Source organism: Hippoglossus stenolepis, chromosome 21 (genome assembly GCF_022539355.2).
Source record: "Hippoglossus stenolepis isolate QCI-W04-F060 chromosome 21, HSTE1.2, whole genome shotgun sequence".
In the NCBI taxonomy this organism is placed as follows: Eukaryota; Metazoa; Chordata; class Actinopteri; order Pleuronectiformes; family Pleuronectidae; genus Hippoglossus; species Hippoglossus stenolepis.
The window spans coordinates 15,399,652-15,415,254 of record NC_061503.1 but is presented as its reverse complement, the minus strand read 5'-3'; the positions used below and the strand labels follow the sequence as shown (position 1 = coordinate 15,415,254).

The 15,603-nt window shown below is 44.2% G+C and overlaps 1 pseudogene; it reads right to left on the bottom strand.

Moving 5' to 3' along the window:
- Positions 1–323: 323 nt before the first annotated feature.
- Positions 324–13,693, bottom strand: LOC118100942 (annotated as a pseudogene).
- Between the last annotated feature and the right edge of the window lie 1,910 nt (positions 13,694–15,603).

Genomic DNA, 15,603 nt, shown 5'->3' with positions numbered 1-15,603 from the left:
CTTACACATCATGAAGCCTGACTCATGTCAGTTACAACTTAAAATCCCATTAAAACCAGGCCCTATTCAGACCTGGTGTTAACATCTGTTCTGAGAGGACTGATCACAAGTGCTTTAGCATTCGTGCTGTGGCTTTTGTACTCGTGCTTTTGCATTCATGCTTTCTGTCAATGCACTTGTGTGAAGCGTCTCGACAAACCACACATTTGTCATCACACAGCAAAAATAATGAGGCCCCATGCATCCAAGATCACCTCCCAACGTGGTCTGCCTGATCAGATCTCAGGACGCATTTGGGTGCGTGCTGACCACTTGTGATTGGATCACTCAGGATGGATGTTAATACCAAGTCTGAGCAGGGTAACATAGCTTGAAGGATCCTCACCTCCATTCTTACTGCCCTTCCCCCAGCCTGGCACCCAGCATCGACTACCAACGGGGAAGGATCTGTCATTGTGGTTATCCAGACACACAGGCTGGATATAATCTATGTTGCTGACGGGTTTCTCCAGCTGCAGTACAGCAATGTTAGAGCCTGTAAATTTGCTCAGGATAATCTTCACAACACCCACAGAACTCTCAAACTCTTCAGAACTGCCCACAAGTCGCTGGTCAAGAAACACTCTCCACTCGAGAACATTTGGACTGGAGCTGTAAGGAGTATAAAAACACATCTTTAGAAAGTCATGTCCGATGGAAAATATTTGTAAATAATTAAGTAAATTACGCTTATTCTTACGTGGAGAAGCACTGGCCGGAGGTGAGGACAAACTTATCAGCGATGAGGGTTCCTCCACATGTGAAGACCCCGTTTTTGTGGAGGCTCACCATCCAGGGCCACATTCCTCCAAGAACAACACTGCTGTCGCCTACAGCACAAGTGTTTAAGGTAGCTTTGCCACACACTGGTCCTTCATGGTAGAAATTGATGAATTAAGAGAAGCAGAATTAAATTGAAGATAGGTTAAACAAGAAGTGTAAAGTTATGATTCAAAAGACATCAAGCAGGACACTCACTTGCAGGAGTCACTAAGATACTTGGCTGTGTTGTAGATGCAGTTGTTGGGGAAGGTGGGAGACCAGGACAGATGAAGCTGCTGTCAGCATCAAGCCCACTGGAAGTGAACTGGACAAATCCTGGCCTATCAGAGCGGATGATGGAGTTGATCCAGGACTGGTAACGGGACACTCTGGAGTAGACTCCTGGCAGATTGGGCCGAGCACAACCAAAACCAAAACTCACGACTCCAGACTGGACCCAGACGGAGCCCTGTCTGTTCACCATTGGACCTCCTGAGTCACCCTGAGGACAAAAAGAGGACACGACTGAGGATTTCACAAAGTCCTCAACACGCTGACCAACAAGTTACAAATCAAACAAAGAAGCTCACCTGACATGAGTCTTTGCCTCCTGCCAGAACACCAGCACAGATCATGTTGTCTGTGACTGTACCGACTCCATTGAGACAGTTACACTGTCTGTTGCCCAAAACTGGAACCTCCACTTCTTGTAGAGTTTCAGGGAACGATAATGACACTGAGAGGCCAACAAGAAGAGACACAATTCATACATCCACCTACAGTTGATATAACACTTAGACAACACTCTTTGTCATCAACAAGCAGACTCACCTCCCTCCTTGACGTTGCCCCAGCCAGTGACCCAGCTATCTGTACCATTGTTGAACACACTGTCACTGGATGCAAGACACACAGGTCTGATGTAGTCAGTGAATTTGACTGGTGACGAGAGTCTGAGTAGAGCAATGTCATTGTTGCTGCTGTCGCTGTCATAGTTTGGATGCAAAAGGATTCTGGCAACACTTCTGGACACTTGGTTTGGGTTTGTGCCCTGCAGGTTCTGACGGCCGAGAGAAACTTGCAAGCCCAACGTACTTGTGCTAAAATAATACAAATAAGTGTCAGTTTTAAGAAGAAAATCACTGCTGAACCACAGACGAGAACACACACAAATGCATCCTCTATTATAGACTAGTTACCCACCTGGAGAAGCAGTGAGCAGCAGTCATCACCCACTCTCTGTTAATGAGTGAACCACCACAAAAATGGCTGCCAAACATCTGCAGACTAATCTGCCAAGGCCAACTTCCAGGTGGAGCATCTTCTCCTCCAACTATCCTGGTGTTCAGGGGAGTGATGCCACACACTGCAAACAACAGAGCAAAGAAAGTGGAGCTCAAATTAATATCACTGACACATAGAATAATTTCAAAGAGTTTAATGAAAGTACATGCAACGGACAGAAGAACCAACAAGATAAACAGAGTATTTGTTTAGATGATAACCTAATTACTGCACTGTAGATGTATGCCTCCACTAACCAGTGCAGTTTCACCACCTGTTGCCTGAGCAGAGACATAATAAAATGACCAACTTAGGTAAAGGTGGTAGTCAGAATACTTACATTTAGCACTTGACATGGTCAAGTCTGGCCTTGTGGTTTGAGACACTGCTTTGGTGGTTGTAGCTTCTGGTCCTTCAGTACTAGGACCAGTAGCAGTAGTGGTAGTAATAAGAGGAGGTGGGAGACCAGGACAGGTGTAGCTGCTGTCAGCATCAAGCACACTGGAAGTGAACTGGACAAATCCTGGCCTATCAGAGCGGATGATGGAGTTGATCCAGGACTGGTAACAGGACACTCTGGAGTAGACTCCTGGCAGATTGGGCCGAGCACAACCAAAACCAAAACTTACTACTCCAGACTGGACCCAGACGGAGCCCTGTTTGTTCACCATTGGACCTCCTGAGTCACCCTGAGGACAAAAGAGGCGACTGAGGATTTCACAAAGTCCTCAACACGCTGACCAACAAGTTACAAATCAAAAAAGAAGCTCACTTGACATGAGTCTTTGCCTCCTGCCAGAACACCAGCACAGATCATGTTGTCTGTGACTGTACCGACTCCATTGAGACAGTTACACTGTCTGTTGCCCAAAACTGGAACCTCCACTTCTTGTAGAGTTTCAGGGAACGATAATGACACTGAGAGGCCAACAAGAAGAGACACAATTCATACATCCACCTACAGTTGATATAACACTTAAACAACACTCTTTGTCATCAACAAGCAGACTCACTCCTCCTTGACGTTGCCCCAGCCAGTGACCCAGCTATCTGTACCATTGTTGAACACACTGTCACTGGATGCAAGACACACGGGTCTGATGTAGTCAGTGAATTTGACTGGTGACGAGTTCTGAGTAGAGCAATGTCATTGTTGCTGCTGTCGCTGTCATAGTTTGGATGCAAAGGATTCTGGCAACACTTCTGGACACCTGGTTTGGGTTTGTGCCCTGCAGGTTCTGAATGCCGAGAGAGCTTGCAAGCCCAACGTACTTGTGCTAAAATAATACAAATAAGTGTCAGTTTTAAGAAGAAAATCACTGCTGAACCACAGACGAGAACACACACAAATGCATCCTCTATTATAGACTAGTTACCCACCTGGAGAAGCAGTGAGCAGCAGTCATCACCCACTCTCTGTTAATGAGTGAACCACCACAAAAATGGCTGCCAAACATCTGCAGACTAATCTGCCAAGGCCAACTTCCAGGTGGAGCATCTTCTCCTCCAACTATCCTGGTGTTCAGGGGAGTGATGCCACACACTGCAAACAACAGAGCAAAGAAAGTGGAGCTCAAATTAATGTCACTGACCCATAGAATAAATTCAAAGAGTTTAATGAAAGTACATGCAACTGACCGAAGTACCAACAAGATAAACAGAGTATTTGTTTAGATGATAACCTAATTACTGCACTGTAGATGTATGCCTCCACTAACCAGTGCAGTTTCACCACCTGTTGCCTGAGCAGAGACATAATAAAATGACCAACTTAGGTAAAGGTGGTAGTCAGAATACTTACATTTAGCACTTGACATGGTCAAGTCTGGCCTTGTGGTTTGAGACACTGCTTTGGTGGTTGTAGCTTCTGGTCCTTCAGTACTAGGACCAGTAGCAGTAGTGGTAGTAATAAGAGGAGGTGGGAGACCAGGACAGGTGTAGCTGCTGTCAGCATCAAGCCCACTGGAAGTGAACTGGACAAATCCTGGCCTATCAGAGCGGATGATGGAGTTGATCCAGGACTGGTAACGGGACACTCTGGAGTAGACTCCTGGCAGATTGGGCTGAGCACAACCAAAACCAAAACTTACTACTCCAGACTGGACCCAGACGGAGCCCTGTTTGTTCACCATTGGACCTCCTGAGTCACCCTGAGGACAAAAAGAGGAGACGACTGAGGATTTCACAAAGTCCTCAACACGCTGACCAACAAGTTACAAATCAAAAAAAGAAGCTCACTTGACATGAGTCTTTGCCTCCTGCCAGAACACCAGCACAGATCATGTTGTCTGTGACTGTACCGACTCCATTGAGACAGTTACACTGTCTGTTGCCCAAAACTGGAACCTCCACTTCTTGTAGAGTTTCAGGGAACGATAATGACACTGAGAGGCCAACAAGAAGAGACACAATTCATACATCCACCTACAGTTGATATAACACTTAAACAACACTCTTTGTCAGCAACAAGCAGACTCACCTCCCTCCTTGACGTTGCCCCAGCCAGTGACCCAGCTATCTGTACCATTGTTGAACACACTGTCACTGGATGCAAGACACACGGGTCTGATGTAGTCAGTGAATTTGACTGGTGACGAGAGTCTGAGTAGAGCAATGTCATTGTTGCTGCTGTGGCTGTCATAGTTTGGATGCAAAAGGATTCTGGCAACACTTCTGGACACTTGGTTTGGGTTTGTGCCCTGCAGGTTCTGACGGCCGAGAGAAACTAGCAAGCCCGACGTACTTGTGCTAAAATAATACAAATAAGTGTCAGTTTTAAGAAGAAAATCACTGCTGAACCACAGACGAGAACACACACAAATGCATCCTCTATTATAGACTAGTTACCCACCTGGAGAAGCAGTGAGCAGCAGTCATCACCCACTCTCTGTTAATGAGTGAACCACCACAAAAATGGCCGCCAAACATCTGCAGACTAATCTGCCAAGGCCAACTTCCAGGTGGAGCATCTTCACCTCCAACTATCCTGGTGTTCAGGGGAGTGATGCCACACACTGCAAACAACAGAGCAAAGAAAGTGGAGCTCAAATTAATGTCACTGACACATAGAATAAATTCAAAGAGTTTAATGAAAGTACATGCAACGGACAGAAGAACCAACAAGATAAACAGAGTATTTGTTTAGATGATAACCTAATTACTGCACTGTAGATGTATGCCTCCACTAACCAGTGCAGTTTCACCACCTGTTGCCTGAGCAGAGACATAATAAAATGACCAACTTAGGTAAAGGTGGTAGTCAGAATACTTACATTTAGCACTTGACATGGTCAAGTCTGGCCTTGTGGTTTGAGACACTGCTTTGGTGGTTGTAGCTTCTGGTCCTTCAGTACTAGGACCAGTAGCAGTAGTGGTAGTAATAAGAGGAGGTGGGAGACCAGGACAGGTGTAGCTGCTGTCAGCATCAAGCCCACTGGAAGTGAACTGGACAAATCCTGGCCTATCAGAGCGGATGATGGAGTTGATCCAGGACTGGTAACGGGACACTCTGGAGTAGACTCCTGGCAGATTGGGCCGAGCACAACCAAAACCAAAACTTACTACTCCAGACTGGACCCAGACGGAGCCCTGTTTGTTCACCATTGACCTCCTGAGTCACCCTGAGGACAAAAGAGGAGACGACTGAGGATTTCACAAAGTCCTCAACACGCTGACCAACAAGTTACAAATCAAAAAAAGAAGCTCACTTGACATGAGTCTTTGCCTCCTGCCAGAACACCAGCACAGATCATGTTGTCTGTGACTGTACCGACTCCATTGAGACAGTTACACTGTCTGTTGCCCAAAACTGGAACCTCCACTTCTTGTAGAGTTTCAGGGAACGATAATGACACTGAGAGGCCAACAAGAAGAGACACAATTCATACATCCACCTACAGTTGATATAACACTTAAACAACACTCTTTGTCAGCAACAAGCAGACTCACCTCCCTCCTTGACGTTGCCCCAGCCAGTGACCCAGCTATCTGTACCATTGTTGAACACACTGTCACTGGATGCAAGACACACGGGTCTGATGTAGTCAGTGAATTTGACTGGTGACGAGAGTCTGAGTAGAGCAATGTCATTGTTGCTGCTGTCGCTGTCATAGTTTGGATGCAAAAGGATTCTGGCAACACTTCTGGACACTTGGTTTGGGTTTGTGCCCTGCAGGTTCTGACGGCCGAGAGAAACTTGCAAGCCCAACGTACTTGTGCTAAAATAATACAAATAAGTGTCAGTTTTAAGAAGAAAATCACTGCTGAACCACAGACGAGAACACACACAAATGCATCCTCTATTATAGACTAGTTACCCACCTGGAGAAGCAGTGAGCAGCAGTCATCACCCACTCTCTGTTAATGAGTGAACCACCACAAAAATGGCTGCCAAACATCTGCAGACTAATCTGCCAAGGCCAACTTCCAGGTGGAGCATCTTCTCCTCCAACTATCCTGGTGTTCAGGGGAGTGATGCCACACACTGCAAACAACAGAGCAAAGAAAGTGGAGCTCAAATTAATGTCACTGACCCATAGAATAATTTCAAAGAGTTTAATGAAAGTACATGCAACTGACCGAAGTACCAACAAGATAAACAGAGTATTTGTTTAGATGATAACCTAATTACTGCACTGTAGATGTATGCCTCCACTAACCAGTGCAGTTTCACCACCTGTTGCCTGAGCAGAGACATAATAAAATGACCAACTTAGGTAAAGGTGGTAGTCAGAATACTTACATTTAGCACTTGACATGGTCAAGTCTGGCCTTGTGGTTTGAGACACTGCTTTGGTGGTTGTAGCTTCTGGTCCTTCAGTACTAGGACCAGTAGCAGTAGTGGTAGTAATAAGAGGAGGTGGGAGACCAGGACAGGTGTAGCTGCTGTCAGCATCAAGCCCACTGGAAGTGAACTGGACAAATCCTGGCCTATCAGAGCGGATGATGGAGTTGATCCAGGACTGGTAACGGGACACTCTGGAGTAGACTCCTGGCAGATTGGGCCGAGCACAACCAAAACCAAAACTCACGACTCCAGACTGGACCCAGACGGAGCCCTGTTTGTTCACCATTGGACCTCCTGAGTCACCCTGAGGACAAAAAGAGGAGACGACTGAGGATTTCACAAAGTCCTCAACACGCTGACCAACAAGTTACAAATCAAAAAAAGAAGCTCACTTGACATGAGTCTTTGCCTCCTGCCAGAACACCAGCACAGATCATGTTGTCTGTGACTGTACCGACTCCATTGAGACAGTTACACTGTCTGTTGCCCAAAACTGGAACCTCCACTTCTTGTAGAGTTTCAGGGAACGATAATGACACTGAGAGGCCAACAAGAAGAGACACAATTCATACATCCACCTACAGTTGATATAACACTTAAACAACACTCTTTGTCAGCAACAAGCAGACTCACCTCCCTCCTTGACGTTGCCCCAGCCAGTGACCCAGCTATCTGTACCATTGTTGAACACACTGTCACTGGATGCAAGACACACGGGTCTGATGTAGTCAGTGAATTTGACTGGTGATGAGAGTCTGAGTAGAGCAATGTCATTGTTGCTGCTGTCGCTGTCATAGTTTGGATGCAAAAGGATTCTGGCAACACTTCTGGACACTTGGTTTGGGTTTGTGCCCTGCAGGTTCTGACGGCCGAGAGAAACTTGCAAGCCTGACGTACTTGTGCTAAAATAAAAAAGATATGCATCAGTATTAAGAAGAAAATCACAGCTGAACCACAGACGAGAACACACACAAATGCATCCTCTATTATAGACTAGTTACCCACCTGGAGAAGCAGTGAGCAGCAGTCATCACCCACTCTCTGTTAATGAGTGAACCACCACAAAAATGGCTGCCAAACATCTGCAGACTAATCTGCCAAGGCCAACTTCCAGGTGGAGCATCTTCTCCTCCAACTATCCTGGTGTTCAGGGGAGTGATGCCACATACTGCAAACAACAGAGCAAAGAAAGTGGAGCTCAAATTAATGTCACTGACACATAGAATAATTTCAAAGAGTTTAATGAAAGTACATGCAACGGACAGAAGAACCAACAAGATAAACAGAGTATTTGTTTAGATGATAACCTAATTACTGCACTGTAGATGTATGCCTCCACTAACCAGTGCAGTTTCACCACCTGTTGCCTGAGCAGAGACATAATAAAATGACCAACTTAGGTAAAGGTGGTAGTCAGAATACTTACATTTAGCACTTGACATGGTCAAGTCTGGCCTTGTGGTTTGAGACACTGCTTTGGTGGTTGTAGCTTCTGGTCCTTCAGTACTAGGACCAGTAGCAGTAGTGGTAGTAATAAGAGGAGGTGGGAGACCAGGACAGGTGTAGCTGCTGTCAGCATCAAGCACACTGGAAGTGAACTGGACAAATCCTGGCCTATCAGAGCGGATGATGGAGTTGATCCAGGACTGGTAACGGGACACTCTGGAGTAGACTCCTGGCAGATTGGGCCGAGCACAACCAAAACCAAAACTTACTACTCCAGACTGGACCCAGACGGAGCCCTGTTTGTTCACCATTGGACCTCCTGAGTCACCCTGAGGACAAAAAGAGGAGACGACTGAGGATTTCACAAAGTCCTCAACACGCTGACCAACAAGTTACAAATCAAAAAAAGAAGCTCACTTGACATGAGTCTTTGCCTCCTGCCAGAACACCAGCACAGATCATGTTGTCTGTGACTGTACCGACTCCATTGAGACAGTTACACTGTCTGTTGCCCAAAACTGGAACCTCCACTTCTTGTAGAGTTTCAGGGAACGATAATGACACTGAGAGGCCAACAAGAAGAGACACAATTCATACATCCACCTACAGTTGATATAACACTTAAACAACACTCTTTGTCATCAACAAGCAGACTCACCTCCCTCCTTGACGTTGCCCCAGCCAGTGACCCAGCTATCTGTACCATTGTTGAACACACTGTCACTGGATGCAAGACACACGGGTCTGATGTAGTCAGTGAATTTGACTGGTGACGAGAGTCTGAGTAGAGCAATGTCATTGTTGCTGCTGTCGCTGTCATAGTTTGGATGCAAAAGGATTCTGGCAACACTTCTGGACACCTGGTTTGGGTTTGTGCCCTGCAGGTTCTGACGGCCGAGAGAAACTTGCAAGCCCAACGTACTTGTGCTAAAATAATACAAATAAGTGTCAGTTTTAAGAAGAAAATCACTGCTGAACCACAGACGAGAACACACACAAATGCATCCTCTATTATAGACTAGTTACCCACCTGGAGAAGCAGTGAGCAGCAGTCATCACCCACTCTCTGTTAATGAGTGAACCACCACAAAAATGGCTGCCAAACATCTGCAGACTAATCTGCCAAGGCCAACTTCCAGGTGGAGCATCTTCTCCTCCAACTATCCTGGTGTTCAGGGGAGTGATGCCACACACTGCAAACAACAGAGCAAAGAAAGTGGAGCTCAAATTAATGTCACTGACCCATAGAATAAATTCAAAGAGTTTAATGAAAGTACATGCAACTGACCGAAGTACCAACAAGATAAACAGAGTATTTGTTTAGATGATAACCTAATTACTGCACTGTAGATGTATGCCTCCTCTAACCAGTGCAGTTTCACCACCTGTTGCCTGAGCAGAGACATAATAAAATGACCAACTTAGGTAAAGGTGGTAGTCAGAATACTTACATTTAGCACTTGACATGGTCAAGTCTGGCCTTGTGGTTTGAGACACTGCTTTGGTGGTTGTAGCTTCTGGTCCTTCAGTACTAGGACCAGTAGCAGTAGTGGTAGTAATAAGAGGAGGTGGGAGACCAGGACAGGTGTAGCTGCTGTCAGCATCAAGCCCACTGGAAGTGAACTGGACAAATCCTGGCCTATCAGAGCGGATGATGGAGTTGATCCAGGACTGGTAGCAGGGACACTCTGGAGTAGACTCCTGGCAGATTGGGCCGAGCACAACCAAAACCAAAACTTACTACTCCAGACTGGACCCAGACGGAGCCCTGTTTGTTCACCATTGGACCTCCTGAGTCACCCTGAGGACAAAAAGAGGAGACGACTGAGGATTTCACAAAGTCCTCAACACGCTGACCAACAAGTTACAAATCAAAAAAAGAAGCTCACTTGACATGAGTCTTTGCCTCCTGCCAGAACACCAGCACAGATCATGTTGTCTGTGACTGTACCGACTCCATTGAGACAGTTACACTGTCTGTTGCCCAAAACTGGAACCTCCACTTCTTGTAGAGTTTCAGGGAACGATAATGACACTGAGAGGCCAACAAGAAGAGACACAATTCATACATCCACCTACAGTTGATATAACACTTAAACAACACTCTTTGTCAGCAACAAGCAGACTCACCTCCTCCTTGACGTTGCCCCAGCCAGTGACCCAGCTATCTGTACCATTGTTGAACACACTGTCACTGGATGCAAGACACGGGTCTGATGTAGTCAGTGAATTTGACTGGTGACGAGAGTCTGAGTAGAGCAATGTCATTGTTGCTGCTGTCGCTGTCATAGTTTGGATGCAAAAGGATTCTGGCAACACTTCTGGACACCTGGTTTGGGTTTGTGCCCTGCAGGTTCTGACGGCCGAGAGAAACTTGCAAGCCCAACGTACTTGTGCTAAAATAATACAAATAAGTGTCAGTTTTAAGAAGAAAATCACTGCTGAACCACAGACGAGAACACACACAAATGCATCCTCTATTATAGACTAGTTACCCACCTGGAGAAGCAGTGAGCAGCAGTCATCACCCACTCTCTGTTAATGAGTGAACCACCACAAAAATGGCTGCCAAACATCTGCAGACTAATCTGCCAAGGCCAACTTCCAGGTGGAGCATCTTCTCCTCCAACTATCCTGGTGTTCAGGGGAGTGATGCCACATACTGCAAACAACAGAGCAAAGAAAGTGGAGCTCAAATTAATGTCACTGACCCATAGAATAAATTCAAAGAGTTTAATGAAAGTACATGCAACTGACCGAAGTACCAACAAGATAAACAGAGTATTTGTTTAGATGATAACCTAATTACTGCACTGTAGATGTATGCCTCCACTAACCAGTGCAGTTTCACCACCTGTTGCCTGAGCAGAGACATAATAAAATGACCAACTTAGGTAAAGGTGGTAGTCAGAATACTTACATTTAGCACTTGACATGGTCAAGTCTGGCCTTGTGGTTTGAGACACTGCTTTGGTGGTTGTAGCTTCTGGTCCTTCAGTACTAGGACCAGTAGCAGTAGTGGTAGTAATAAGAGGAGGTGGGAGACCAGGACAGGTGTAGCTGCTGTCAGCATCAAGCCCACTGGAAGTGAACTGGACAAATCCTGGCCTATCAGAGCGGATGATGGAGTTGATCCAGGACTGGTAACGGGACACTCTGGAGTAGACTCCTGGCAGATTGGGCTGAGCACAACCAAAACCAAAACTTACTACTCCAGACTGGACCCAGACGGAGCCCTGTTTGTTCACCATTGGACCTCCTGAGTCACCCTGAGGACAAAAAGAGGAGACGACTGAGGATTTCACAAAGTCCTCAACACGCTGACCAACAAGTTACAAATCAAAAAAAGAAGCTCACTTGACATGAGTCTTTGCCTCCTGCCAGAACACCAGCACAGATCATGTTGTCTGTGACTGTACCGACTCCATTGAGACAGTTACACTGTCTGTTGCCCAAAACTGGAACCTCCACTTCTTGTAGAGTTTCAGGGAACGATAATGACACTGAGAGGCCAACAAGAAGAGACACAATTCATACATCCACCTACAGTTGATATAACACTTAAACAACACTCTTTGTCATCAACAAGCAGACTCACCTCCCTCCTTGACATTGCCCCAGCCAGTGACCCAGCTATCTGTACCATTGTTGAACACACTGTCACTGGATGCAAGACACACGGGTCTGATGTAGTCAGTGAATTTGACTGGTGACGAGAGTCTGAGTAGAGCAATGTCATTGTTGCTGCTGTGGCTGTCATAGTTTGGATGCAAAAGGATTCTGGCAACACTTCTGGACACTTGGTTTGGGTTTGTGCCCTGCAGGTTCTGACGGCCGAGAGAAACTTGCAAGCCTGACGTACTTGTGCTAAAATAAAAAAGATATGCATCAGTATTAAGAAGAAAATCACAGCTGAACCACAGACGAGAACACACACAAATGCATCCTCTATTATAGACTAGTTACCCACCTGGAGAAGCAGTGAGCAGCAGTCATCACCCACTCTCTGTTAATGAGGGAACCACCACAAAAATGGCTGCCAAACATCTGCAGACTAATCTGCCAAGGCCAACTTCCAGGTGGAGCATCTTCACCTCCAACTATCCTGGTGTTCAGGGGAGTGATCCCACATACTGGAAAGAAGAAAATTCCAAAATTATTCCCATTATATTATTGTTTGCCAGTTTGACTTGGAAACATGTTATGATTTAAGTAGAAAATCATGATCTTACCTTCCAGCTGAGCATGTAACTCTTGAGGAGACAAAACAAATTGGTTAATCACAGATATGTGAGGATTGTGTGATGTTTCGAAGAAAATAAGCTCAACAATAGATACAATTCCCTATTGTTAAAAAGACAGTGCTCCTTTGGAACTTATATCTTATTTTAACCATTATACACTTTTTTGGTTGACACATCAAATACATTAATTACTTAATTTAATGGCTTTATTCGTGGTAATAATGTTTCATCAATCACTTATTCAAATAAGAGGAACTCGCTGAAGTTAAGTCAACAAATTTAAAAAATCAAAAGGTTCTTATTCTCTATAGGCCAATACAGCAAAGGCTACTTTAATTTGAATGTATTCAGTCATCTCCATTTATGGATTTAAATAAAACATTAATAAAGAATATTGAACCCTTACATTTGCACTTAACTGAAGATACTTGTAATAAACTAAAATTATATACTATGTTTTATACTTTCATAATTTAGGATGTAAGTAAATTTGATTTAATTAAATAAAGTTAACGCAAACTTACACATAAAATTACATTTTAAAGTAATGAGGACTTTTACTTGCTCAAGATTCCATTTCGGCTTTCAATTCAAGTTGAGTTTGAGACTCTGCTATTGTGCAATAGTTTATCTATCAAATATTTGTGATGTTTAACATTTTATTGCTTTTTATTTATAGATAAATTGGCAGGAAAAGATATTTCTAAATAATTTTCAGATTAAAAAAAATATTTGGAATAAGTATTACATTGTGGTTACATGCTGACATCTGACATTATCTGGTTAATTTGTAATTAAAAGTGCAAATCATTTCTTAATTGTTAACTTAACTTAAGTTTAATAATTAATTTAAAGTTGTACTTGGTCCACATCTAACATCACCGTGCTGAAAATACACGGCGGTTTTTCCCATATGAGACAATTGTCAAAAACTAAATCAGAACAGCTTCAGGTCACTTTAGGTATAGATAAAATGTGTGGTATTGTTCATTTCTACATATGCCTACTATAGTTGAATACAATTTCCCAGCATCTGCCGATTAACAAATACGTTTTTTTCAATTCAGTGTGACTCACCTGTGGAGAAAAGGCTGGTCAGAGTCAGCGTGCAGATCCATCTCACCAAAGCCATTGTGTGAGTGCACGGCTCTTGTTCGCTTCTCTATTTAAGCTTGGTTTTATCAGTCAGCTACGGAGAAGTGAGCCCCTCCCACATGACACCCTACTTCACTGTCAATATTAAACAGTTTCCTCCTTCCTTCTCATTCATTCTTGTAGAAAAACATCTTGATCAATCCAGTTATGTAAGTTCATACGTACACAGTTTAGAGGCCACTGCCCCTATTAGCAAGAAGAATTAAAGGAGATGTGCAACATGGACACAACTAGATACAATTAAATGTAGTAAACATATAAATAATATAGTGTTTTTGTTTTTGTGATCAAACATATGACTAGTGGATTAATTGCTACATTTTGTCCCTATCTCAATCTATACACAGCTCTGATTTACTGCATGAATATTGAAACTGATGGTGAGGACAAACCACCACATACAGTATCACATGTTTTGCAAACCCAGTGTGAGAGTGTGGGTAAAAACCCCGACATGTCAAATGCTTAACCAGACGGCAAAAAGAACTGAAGTGGAACATTCCACAAGATGAGACAAAAGTGTCTGCTGTCACTGTTTGTGTCGGACAATGGTGCATTTCAGCACCTTGTGGAGATAAAGTGATGTTTCCTGGTTATGTCACTGGTAGCACGCACATTACCTGTTGCCATCCTATTGTGTAACCTATAGCTCATTTATCAATACATACATTTCTAATCACTGATCAGACATTTAGGCTGAAAACACGGTGTAAATTACGCTGTTTCAAGTCGAATTATAATGTCGGGGCGTACGGAAAACTTGGATGACACCACAGGAGCAGGATGAAGGGATTTTCAGTTTTTTTTCTGTTGTTTTTTTACGTTTGAAGAACCGGTCACCAGTTACTTCAGTTACATTGGATTTTTGGCTGCTACGTTGTTTACCCCTGAAACTCCAAAAGTGTTTTTTGAACTCAAACACTTCACGCACCCCTCCATCGGCAAAGTGGTGAGTAGATGATGAGTGAATTTTCATTTTTGGGTGAACTATCGCTTTAACCCCAGTCTGCATCACTTTGGACTGTGGGAGGAAGCAGGAGTACCTGGAAATAACAACATGCAAACACAAGGAAAACCTGCAAACTCCACTGGGAAAGGCCAGGAACTTCCTTGTAGTGACAGTGCTGACCACCACACCACCGTGACTTTCCAAAATAATCAATTATTTAATCCACAGTATGAGTTGAATGAATTAATGATACTTTCCAAAATCCATCTATCCGTCCATTATCTGTTCGGGTTGTTTTGTCAGGGTCGAGGGGGGAGCTGGAGCTAATCCCGGCTGACATTGGGCGAGAGGCTCAGTACACCCCGGACAGATCGCCTTTCTATCACAGGGACAACATACAGAGACAAACAACTATTTACACTCCCGTTCACACATATACGGTCAATGTAGAGTCTCAAATGAACCTAAACCCAACCAACATGTCTTTGGATTGTGCAGGAAGCCAGAGTACCTGGAGAAAACTCACACAGACATGGGAAGAACATGCAAACTCCACACAGAACCAGGATTTAAACCAAAAACCTGCGGAGGCCCACGGATAACTGCATTCATTTTAATTAAAAATCTTAGCTATCACACAGTGGCTGTGAGGTTTATTGGGCAGGAAGCTGTGGATCAAGTGTAGGTTTTTGTCCCTTCAGCACACGTACATAACCAGTCAAACAAGTCATGCACACAAACACCTTTACACAACACAACTCATCACCGATATCGACAATACTCGTCTTTCAGTGCCGTGTGTGAAAAACAATACCACAGAGGTAAGAATTCCCTGCTGACACGTTGGTGACGTTGCAGTGAGAGACAATACTACACTTTACGACATTCATAGATTTGGCTGCAACCTTTACTCCTTATCCATTTTCTCTATTCTTTGA